Below are 10441 nucleotides of genomic sequence, written 5' to 3'. Positions count from 1 at the left end.
ACTTCCACAGGCAGGGAGTGCTCAGAAAAGCTCCCTATTCATCTCTGGGACTCAGGTTTCACTTCTCTGCCTTGCAGCTCTGCCCGAGCAGCTGGGCAGTGCACCAGTGCTCCTTATCTGCTTTTCTCTCACTGAAAATGCAGCAGCCTTTCCCAAGCCAAAATGCAAAATGCTTGTGAGGAACAAGGATTTATCTGCTCTATCACAACAGGTATAGAAAAAGTGTGACATGAGGGCAGGTTATGTGCCTGGTCCCACTGGCCCCAGCTCCTCTGCACCAGGCAAGGTATTTCTGTTTAATACAAAAAACAAACTGGGGAGGCAGCCTGTGAGTGCTGGTAAAAAGGCACACTGTGAAAAAGAATTTTTTTTTTTTTTGAGAAGGAGCCATTTAACATACAGTCAACTGTTATGACAAAATAAGATTGTTATGAGAAAAAATACAGAGGAGAATTTATTTCCCTGGGATCAGAAATTTGGAAATTCCAGATGCCTGCAGGGCTACTACCATTTTGCACAACAGCAAGAGAAGCATTGGATTTTATACATGCTTGTGATATTTTTGTAGGAACACTTCATTTTTTCAGTATTTTTCAAAATACTTTGCTTTTTTTTTCTGATGCTTTTAACACAAAACAAAGTAACTTTGCTTAAAAGGCTACAGTCAACCAAAGCTCTGTCTCTATAAGAAGATCTTTCTTAATTTGATCATAAGGCACTTCTGTAATAAATTACATCACTACATTTCCTTCCTTAATTTTGTCTTTATGTTAAATCCATCTGTGATTTTCAGTTTATTCTGGACACAGAGCAAGACTTGAGGACTCAACTGATTAAGAAAATAAATTTAAAGGGCAATTTAAGTTTCTGAAGGGAATTGTTGTGCTCACTTATAGGATCCAACTCTATTCTGAGTTACCCAGATCCATAACCTCCATTTTCATCACAGCTGCCTTCTGCAATGGAGCAGGAGAGTGATGTTAATGCTGCTCACCATCCTTGAGACAGGTGACACGTATGTGTCCTGTGGGGAAACTTTGGACAATACTCCTGGAGCAGGTTGCTTGGACCAGATCTCTTGTTTTGGGGAACCCAGAGTATTTGTCTCAGCACCACAAAGTGGAGCAGCTTTGCAGACAGAGGCCAGGAGCTCTAAAGCTGTTACCATACCAGTGGCATTTTGATTTGAATGTGACAGAGACACTCCAAAGGCTGTAATACTTAAGCAATGCCAGTGGTTACAGTTTGCTGTTGCTCAAGAAACTTCCTTGCTCAGTAAGAGTTGCAGTGATGTGCCCAGCACTGCAGCTGGAGGTTTGGTCTGTGGGGGCTGCTTGCTGCACAGACAGAGAAGAACGCAGACATTGCTTCTTACACCCTCCAGCATGACAAGGCTGTAATTAAATCCCTTTTTCCAACACTCTGTGTCTAAGCCCGAGGGGATGAGCTGGCACGTGGAGCCTGCAGGGAGTTGGAATCAGCCGCAGAACAAAAGCGGAGACTTTCCCCCACCATTTTATTGTCTGTTTGTTGAATGTATCTCCAGCTCTGCTGGGAACTTCCCAGCTCACAGGCTTAAAATGGAGCCTATGCTTTTTTTTTTTTTTTTTTTTTTTTTTTTTTTTTTTTTTTTTTTTTTTTTTCTTTGCTTCATCTCTTCAGGGGCAAATCTACTGAGCCATTGATTAGGTTATTTTGGGATCATGGCACGGCACAATTGCCTGCTGTTATGCTGGCAGTCATTTTTCAGAAGCCTGTTACGCACATTTTATAGAGCTCCTGAAAACACAGAGCTACCCGAGGACATTTTACACAGCACGTTTCTGATGTGCTTTTGTCTGCAAGTTGTTTGTGTCTCGGCAGCAGCCAAAGAGCCATTTGGATGTGTTGGTTGCTATAGTAATTACTTTTCTTGGGAACTAAAATAATAGCTTACAGCTCCTGCAGCTCACTGCTGTGTAGGCTGCCTCGAACCAGAGACTCTTCCATTTTGTTATGGAGGGGGCTGGGGACTCTCGAGTGTGCTGAGACACAGACTTTCCTCCCTATGCTTGTGCAGCTAATTTTGAATATAACCTTTGCAGAGGATGTGCTACAGGTTTGAAGGCTCAAAAATACAAGTAGCTTGTGAAACAATAGGACAGCGTTTGCAGCTGCGGTTTCTGATGGGGCGAAGATTTGGATTTGCTTTTCATTTACTGTTACTGAAAGCTGGTAGGAGAGGGGCTGAGGCTCATGCTGAGACTGGTTTTCAGTCTCAGCATGACTGTTTTTTTTAAGGACCCCACAAAACACAGGGTGGGGGGGCTCAGAGGAGTTTCAAAAACGCCTAAGCAAGCCAAGCAGGAATGTGACAAGGAGGGCAGCTCTGCATTGCTGAACGTTTTTCCCTGTGGTGAGGTAACTGCTGTATGGACCTGCATCTCTGGAGAGGACAAGGGAGTCTCACAGTTGACAAAACAGCCTTTCAGAGCAACCCAACAGCTGGCAGAGGCCACCTCCCCCCTTCCATCTGCAGCCATAGAACATTTCTGAGTGACATTTTAAACTGCAGCTCTGGATGGCTGTTTGAAAGGACAGTGTGCAGAGGCATCTCCCCACACTCAGAGCTCTGGGAAGGTCTTTCAGTTGCCTTGGGCTCCTGGGATGACAAACCAGGGATTTCTGTGCAGCCAGCAGCCAGACGGGCTGGCACAGCATGGCACTTCTGGATCTGCCAAGGAAGCAGAAGAGAGGCAAGTGGCACAAGGAGGGATAAGCCCTGTTACCCTCCTGCATCATGAAGCAGCTGCAGGTTGACCGCAGCTCAGGCTCTTGACTCATAGGGGTTGACCTATATAAGGGTCCCAGCACCTGCAACAAGTGCCAGTTTGGTTTTGCAGTCAGAGGCCAGCAAAAAGTGGGGAGGATATAAAAAAAGGGGTCAGGGAAGGGAGCAGGAGGAGCTAGGATGAAAAGCAGAGAGAAAACAAATAGGGAAAGCATTTTACCTCCCAGCGCTGTCCTAGAAAATTTGCTCTCAGATGTGCACATGGCTGCATTGGCAACTGGCAGGGAGATGCCAAAGGGAGATTAGAGCATCATCTGCTAAAGGCTGTAAAGGCAAAACAGTTCCTGTTTGAGCAACAGCTACACAGAGATGCAGGGAGGGGGGTGTCTGGGTAAAACCACAGGGCAAAACTGGGCCTTCATGTGTGAGGGGGATGAGCTTGGCTTGCAGGCAGCAAGTGATAAGAACTTACTTCCCACATGCAGATGTGCACATCTGCCCCCACCCTCTCCCCAGTTTAGGCAGAGCACAGCCCCAGGTTTTGTGCCTGCACAGCTCTGCAGCTGAAGCCGTGCTGGACCAACAGAGCGCCAGCAGCAGGGAGCTACAGGAGCATCCTCACTCCCCCCAGGCAATGCTGCATAAAGGACCTTTTGCCATGCCCACCTGTTTCTTCTGTCTCAGGCTTGAATTTCACAACACTGCTGCAACTAAAGCTGGCTTTCCTGGTTTTTGTAAACCCCTTGGGCTGTTTTCTGACTTTCTATCAGAAATTTTAGCTTCATCTTTAGTCCTGGAGGATTGTGGCGTACCAAGAACTCAAAATTGTCCCTGAAGCACAGCAGCAGAAACAATACTTAAGATGCAAAATCCGAAATGCAAAAGGGGAAAAAAGAGTTTTTATCTGGCAAGATGCTTTAGGAAACAAAAAAGTAACTCAAAAGCGTGATTTTTAGATTTTATGTGAAATCACAAAAGAGTGATTTCACATCACTCCAGTGTACTACTTGATTCTGTAGATCATTTTCTGTCTTTGAAATTCACCACCTGTATTCGCAGTGGCCAACACCTGCACTTTTAGCAAGGTAACAAAATTCGTATCTTTACCCACAATGAGGCAGGTGTGGGAGAATCTTGGCTTTCCTTAAACAGGAAATCTGCAGCTGTTGTGGGGACTTTAAATCAAAATTGAAAACATGACCCAACTATGAGATACAGATTCAAGTTACCACAAATCAAACAAAATAATTCAGACTGATTTAACCACAAAAATATGACATCTGATTTTTAAGCCATGGCTTAGAGGAGGAACAGGACAGGGCTAATTCATTACTTTTGTTTTCTACTGGTCTACAAAATGATTAATGAGAGTATTTCTGAACCATTAAATTTTTCTTTAATTTGGGAGTCAATTTTGTTATTAATTATTTAATATTTGACATTTGCTATGAGCTGCTACTAACTTAGGACATGTATTTTAGAAAGCCTTTTTATATTTAGAGCAAAAGCTGCAGCTAAACCAAAAATTCAGGGAGGCTGCAAAAACTTTTCTCTACTGGAGAAACTGTTCGTGCTAGACAAGTATTGTGGCTGGCATAATGATGATTTCTTTTCAGCAGCAGCTCTCCTCCAGCAAAGACACCATAAGATGAAAAATAAAATCTCCAAGGTTTGCTCTCCCATACATCATTAAAATGATTTATCTTAATCACCATATGGCAGGTAGCCTGTCTAAATGTGTGGCAGCAGCTGGACAATGCATGAATGCTCCTGGAGTGTGAAAAGCTGAAGTGTCACCCAAGTAAGTGTGTCAATGGCACCTTAGGGACATGCCTCATCAAGTGCAACTTCCCAGCCAAGTCACTGGAGCTCTGAAGGGGCAGCAAAGGTGCTCCACAGGCCTTATTTGTACAAGCAGCACTTCCTCAGGCAGGGAGGTTGTGCCAGCTGAATGTCCTGCATAGCTCAGGTGGTGAATTTTGTTGCAATTGCACAAGAGGATGCTGAGTGCACAGAGATACCTGCCATGAATTCACTGAGCCTGATCCTCCACCCTCACCAGAGCACTGTCAGCTGTGGCTGCCAGCACCAGACACCTCATTGTCACAGGTTCAGACCCTGTCAGTTAGGGCAAAGCACAAGTGGGGATTTTTTTTTTTTTTTTTTCCTCCTCCTTGTGAAGCAATACTTGGTGGACTCACCCCATTTGTTACAGTCAAAATCCTTGTGCTCACTGTCGGGCTCAGGGAGTCCAGGCAGGTGGCAAAAGTGATGCCATAGGGAAATCACAAGGGATTTACATCAAGGCTATTGCAGCTGGGTGGAAGGGTACAAAATGTTTTGTTTGGCTTTAGCAAGCAGAACCTTTTTTGGAATAGGCAAAAATAGGCAGAGAACAACATTTTAGTGCTAATCAATAGAACCAGTCCTTGTGCACCATCAAGCACAAGGACCTGTGTAAGCAGAACTGCTTTGATCTCACAAAGTGTTCATGCTGTGTAATGTGCCTTAAAGCACTCTGGGAACCCAAGCAAAGACAAGTTTGTGCTCTGGGGTGGTGCATCCCCAGCCAGCACAAGAGTGGGGAAACCTCAGTACTGCACCCAGCCTCACCCTGTAGACATCCTTGAGTACCAGTCAGATAAAATCCATCACCAGTCTGTGTTCCTACCACAGCAAGCAAAGTACTCCAGTGCTGCTGCTCCATCCTGAATGGAAAGAGAAAAAGGAGATCAAGATTAGAAATAAGAAAAACTCATAGGAAAGCACCTGGCTCCCAGAAATTCTCTTGCTTTGACACTGAATTTTATGCCTCAGTTAAATTTGCATCATCAAAGAGCAAAATACAAACCACTAGACAGCAATTAAATTACTCAATCATATTTTTTCTGGTAGCTCTTCTTCACAGGTGCTTACCCAATGGTGATTCTGAGAAGCAACTCCTGCCTCACTAATTAAACACTGATAATTTCTAAGAACTGTTGCCTAATGTAAGTACAGAATTGTTACCCCTTCCTCCTCTGGGGATGCGACACTCAGGAACAAAAAATGCTTCCAAAATCTCTTTAAAGTGGAACAGCTGTTTTAAGATAGGGAGGACAGCTGGATCCAAGTGTCCCCACAGATGGCAGTTCAGGGTGTGAACAAAGGTCAGAGCTAGCTGAGGGCATGGTTTGTGTCCATGGGACAGGAGAGCTTTTGGCTTCCCCAGCAAGACAGGGTTATTCTGTGTGAGCAATCCTGAGAGCATTACACTGACAGGTAGCCAGCACCTCTTACCCCTGCACGTTGTGTGGGTCAGTTCTCTTTTCTCTCCATCACCTCAATGTCCTGCTCACTCCTCATGGCTCTGTGTCCACACTTCCTGTGCCAGGCAGGACAAGGGAGCTGTCTGGGCTTCTTTCTGAGCACTTCACCTTGCACAGGACACAGGCAATGTGTGCAGCACATCCACAGCTCACTGGTGGCATCCATCTCTTCCAAACATGCCAACAATTCAGCAACCTGCCAGCACAGGGAAGACATTTCAGAACTGCAGTATTTTTATTCTACAGCTCCAAGGAAGCAAAGCCATCCCTGGATGGGGATGTGAAAGTGCTGTTGCAGTGTTTTGAGCAACAAATGGTGCCTAGTGTTCAGGCAGAGAAAAGTGGTATGAACCGGAGAGAGGAAGTACTGACTACACTGGTTACACTGTCCATCCCAGCAGGAATGCCGGTAACCAATAAAACCACAAAGGTAATCTCGGGGTTTAAATCCGGTTGTTTCCTCACCCGAGATTCCAAGGCTGGCTGGTGGTTCGTGTGGGCACGAAGGGAGTGATTTTCCCTCTGGACCTCTGAAGGATTTAGGGTCTGCTGTCTGACTCTGTGTCTCTGTGTTCTGTGCTGAGCTCGGTGCTCGGTGTTCGGCGCGAGAATGATGAGGAGTCTCAAGGTCTTGCTTTTCTGGTTTCTCGCGTTGTTTATTAGTTCTTATCTTACAATTCTCTGTGTCCGGCCATGGTGTTCTCAGCAGCTCGGACACAAGGCGACTCCCCTCCTGTGTCCGGCCATGGTGTTCACAGCAGCTCGGACACAAGGCGACTCCCCTGTGATGGGAGGTCACTACCTCTTATACAGATAACTACGTACCCATTGTTTACAATTCTATGCCAATGTCTATCACCTATACTAACAGGGTCATTTCTACTTTGATCCAATCCACTGAAACTATTTTGTGCCCACGTCACTGCAGAAGATGGATGCCAAGGGAGAAGAAGAAGAACCCAGGGCACTGCCCTAAAATCACCATCTTGTCCCTTTGCATCTACATTCTAAAAATCCATAACTACAAAATCTTCTGCACAGTGATAACTACACTACTCTCAGTAACACCTTTGTGACTTGCAATTCTTCTCTCTGTTGGATGTTTTTCTCATGGACCAAAATCAAAGCCTGTGTCTTCCTGGGCTCTGTGCCAGGCAAATCCCCCTGCACAGACCCCAGACCCTCTTTTTTGGGTCCCAGGCCTCTCTACCGAGGTCTGTGACTTCCCAGGGCGCCCAGAGGGATGCCCTGGACTCCAACATCTCCCCCCTTTGTTTTCACCAAAAAACACCTCTTTGGCTGCTTTGCCATATGCATTAAAGCAAACACAACTTCATCATGAGAAGAATTACAAGTCTCAATAAAATACATACAATTTTTTTCAAAATTTTCTTCCACAACCGTGAAAGGTTGAAGAAATCAAACATGCCATTCATCTGTGATCTGGTTTCTTCTCTGAGTTTGTTCACTCCATTTCCCAACCGCTCTGTGCTCTCGTGAATTGATTCTGAACCATCTGACAAATTCATGCAATACAGAAGGAAAAGAAAACGCAAGATATAAGTCCTTGCACGCAGAATGAAAGATGTCTGCAGTCTTGACACTGGTTCACATCTGCATGCTCTCTCCTCTACTCTTGAAGCCGTCAGAGCTTCTGCGCTTGACATGATTTCCACACTCTTTGCAGAAATTCACTTGTGTTCTGTATCTGCAGAAACAAAAGCTACTTCTTTGCCATAGGTTAGTTAAAACTGTACTTTGATGGAAAATGCACAACTCTTGTTAAAACCTGAAATCCATCAGGAAAAGTTTCACATGCAACATCTGTGCTTGTTGATGAACACATCTCTCCTCTAGTTAAAGCCAAAGTGTGGCCAAAACCCTGGCCTTATCTAGAGTGATATCCTTTAATACAGTTTTGGAACAAAGCTCTTAACAACAACAATTATGAAATGCTTAAACAACTAAAGAACATAAAGGAGAATTTTGAAATGTATCATGATACAATTAGGGATGCCCTGGACTCCAACAAGGTAAAAAAACAACCACCACCCGCCGAGGGGCCCATACCTGGGGAAAAGCTGTGACACTGGGACTTTTCTCTTTGCTGTGGCTGCACCAGTGCAAACGAGCGTAGTGGCTCTTGTCTACTGCATTTACATCAGAAAAATCCCACAGGGTAACCCCTCAGGTTGCTTTTTTATCCTTTTAACAGAAGGTAATCACACACCCCGTATATAACAAAGAAAAAGAACAAAGCATGCAAAGTCAAATATATGCATAATGCGAAAACCAAGATGAGAGTTGCAAAAGCAGACTGATTTTGTCCCCTCGTGCCTCCCTTGTTGTGATAAGGATTTTTATTTTACAGCCATGGATTCATTTTCTCTTGGGGACACAGCCTCCCTGGGTGTACTGAGGCTGTGCCCCGGTAGCAAAGAGGGGTTCAGGCTTTGCTCTCTCTCAGCCAGGAAGCCCAGAGCAGCTCCTCAGGTCTTCCTTCCCAAGCTAAAGCTGCCTCGTTTTCTTCCGAGTCTTTTTCATTGCCTCAGGCCAAGTGCAGCGCTGCCACGTGAGGTGAGCGGCTGCCTGTGCTGCAGGGGCAGAGGAGAGATGTGTACACGGCTTTTGGCCAGATATGCTCCAGACATGTACTTTTTTAGGGACCATTTAGAATGCTTACGACCTGATTTCACAGACAATGCAATTTTATTTGGCACTCAGTTCTGGTTTTGGGAATTTATGGATCGTGTGCTTGGACTGACTGCAGTTGGGTTTCCCCTGGCATGGGAGCATTTAAAAATCTTTTTCAGTTGCAATGAAAGGAATTTTTTTTTCCCCCATAAGTACTCACTAGACCAAGTTTACTTAGAGAATTAAACTCGGAGTTATTTGGAGTCTGATGACGAGCAGCAAGTGGCAAGGAGCAGTAAGTGCTGTCCAGCCTAGAGGAGAGCATGGACAAATTGAAAAGAAAATAATAAAAAATAAAAAACTGAGAAAAAAAATTCTAGTTCAGTTTGTCCAGGTGTGCTGGTGTTTTCACCACCCCTTTGCACCGAGGTAGTGTCACCTTCCAACAAGAGGGCAATCAGTGCACTACTTTCTTAAACTGCTGAGACCAAATTCCAAAGAAGGAACAAACCCCCTGCAGGTGTAATGCTTTAGCATTGTAAGACACATTCCCTGCCACGGTGAACTAATAATGTAATTTAAATTACACTAAAGAATGTAAGAAAGACAAGGCACAAAAGGAAGAGGAGACAAAAATGTCCTAGTAACAATATGTTCTTCTAAACTATGAACATAATCATGTAATCATGGGATTTAAATTTTTACCAGATTTGGGGAACTTTTTCATGTCATTGTTCTCCTCTTTCTGCAATTATGCGGTTGTACTTGACTGCGTGGTGGTAAGCAAATAACACCAATTGTTATTCTTATTGGAGGGCACTGGACTGAAACCATGAATCCTGTTTATCAGCTCCAGGTAATAAAAATTGTATGAAAAGATCTATTTCAGGCAGTTCTAGCACCTTTCTTGTCTCTCTCTTTTTATACAAATGAAGCAGGTCTGACAAGCATCATGACAGTGAAATCCTTCTGCTGAGTCAGATGCTCAGTTTCAAACTTACATAATTGGGGTGTATTTCCATACTCCTTCCCTCCTTTCCTGTGCACAGACAGAGGGAATGTCTGCTCCGAGGCTGCTCACAGCAGCTGAGTGTGGAAGCCTCAATGTCATAACTTAAATATTTAAAATATCTTATTAACATCTCCACAGCTGATTAATTAAATACTGTACTGGGTCTGCTGCCCAGAGACACTGGAGCCCATATGCTGCACAGAAATAGGGTGAAATTTTCTGTTCCAGGGAACACTGAGTAAATAAGGATTTGGTCAGTGTGCCATTTCCTCATTCTCAGAAAAGCAGTTCTAAGAACATGCAGGAAAGAGAATTTAATTATTAAAGAAAGTCTGATTATTGCAGTGTTCCGATACCATTTTCTGACTCTGGTACATTCTGTGATTTCCCAGACTGTTATTTTTTGCAGTGCTATGGTGGAACTGTCTGCTAAAATCCCAGAGCCCTATCACACAAAACTAATTTACCAGAAATGTCATCTGGCACGTAAGTGTTTTTGTCCACGGCAGAAATTTCAGTGGTGCATTTGGAAAGAAGTGCCAAGAAAAGAAAGCTTCGTGCTCACAGATGGCATGTTCCTCCTTGACTCTTTCAACCACAAGAGATGTGTGCACAGCTCCAGCCCTGTGGTCTGTGTGCTCTCAGAGCTGCAAGGGTTTTATTGTCAAAAATAAAAGTAGGTACACGTATAAAAAATACTGAAAGGAAAACACAAAC

This window comes from Zosterops lateralis, assembly GCF_965231275.1.
Source record: "Zosterops lateralis genome assembly, chromosome: 3".
NCBI classification, from domain to species: Eukaryota; Metazoa; Chordata; class Aves; order Passeriformes; family Zosteropidae; genus Zosterops; species Zosterops lateralis.
Note: the sequence above shows the minus strand (reverse complement) of the source record.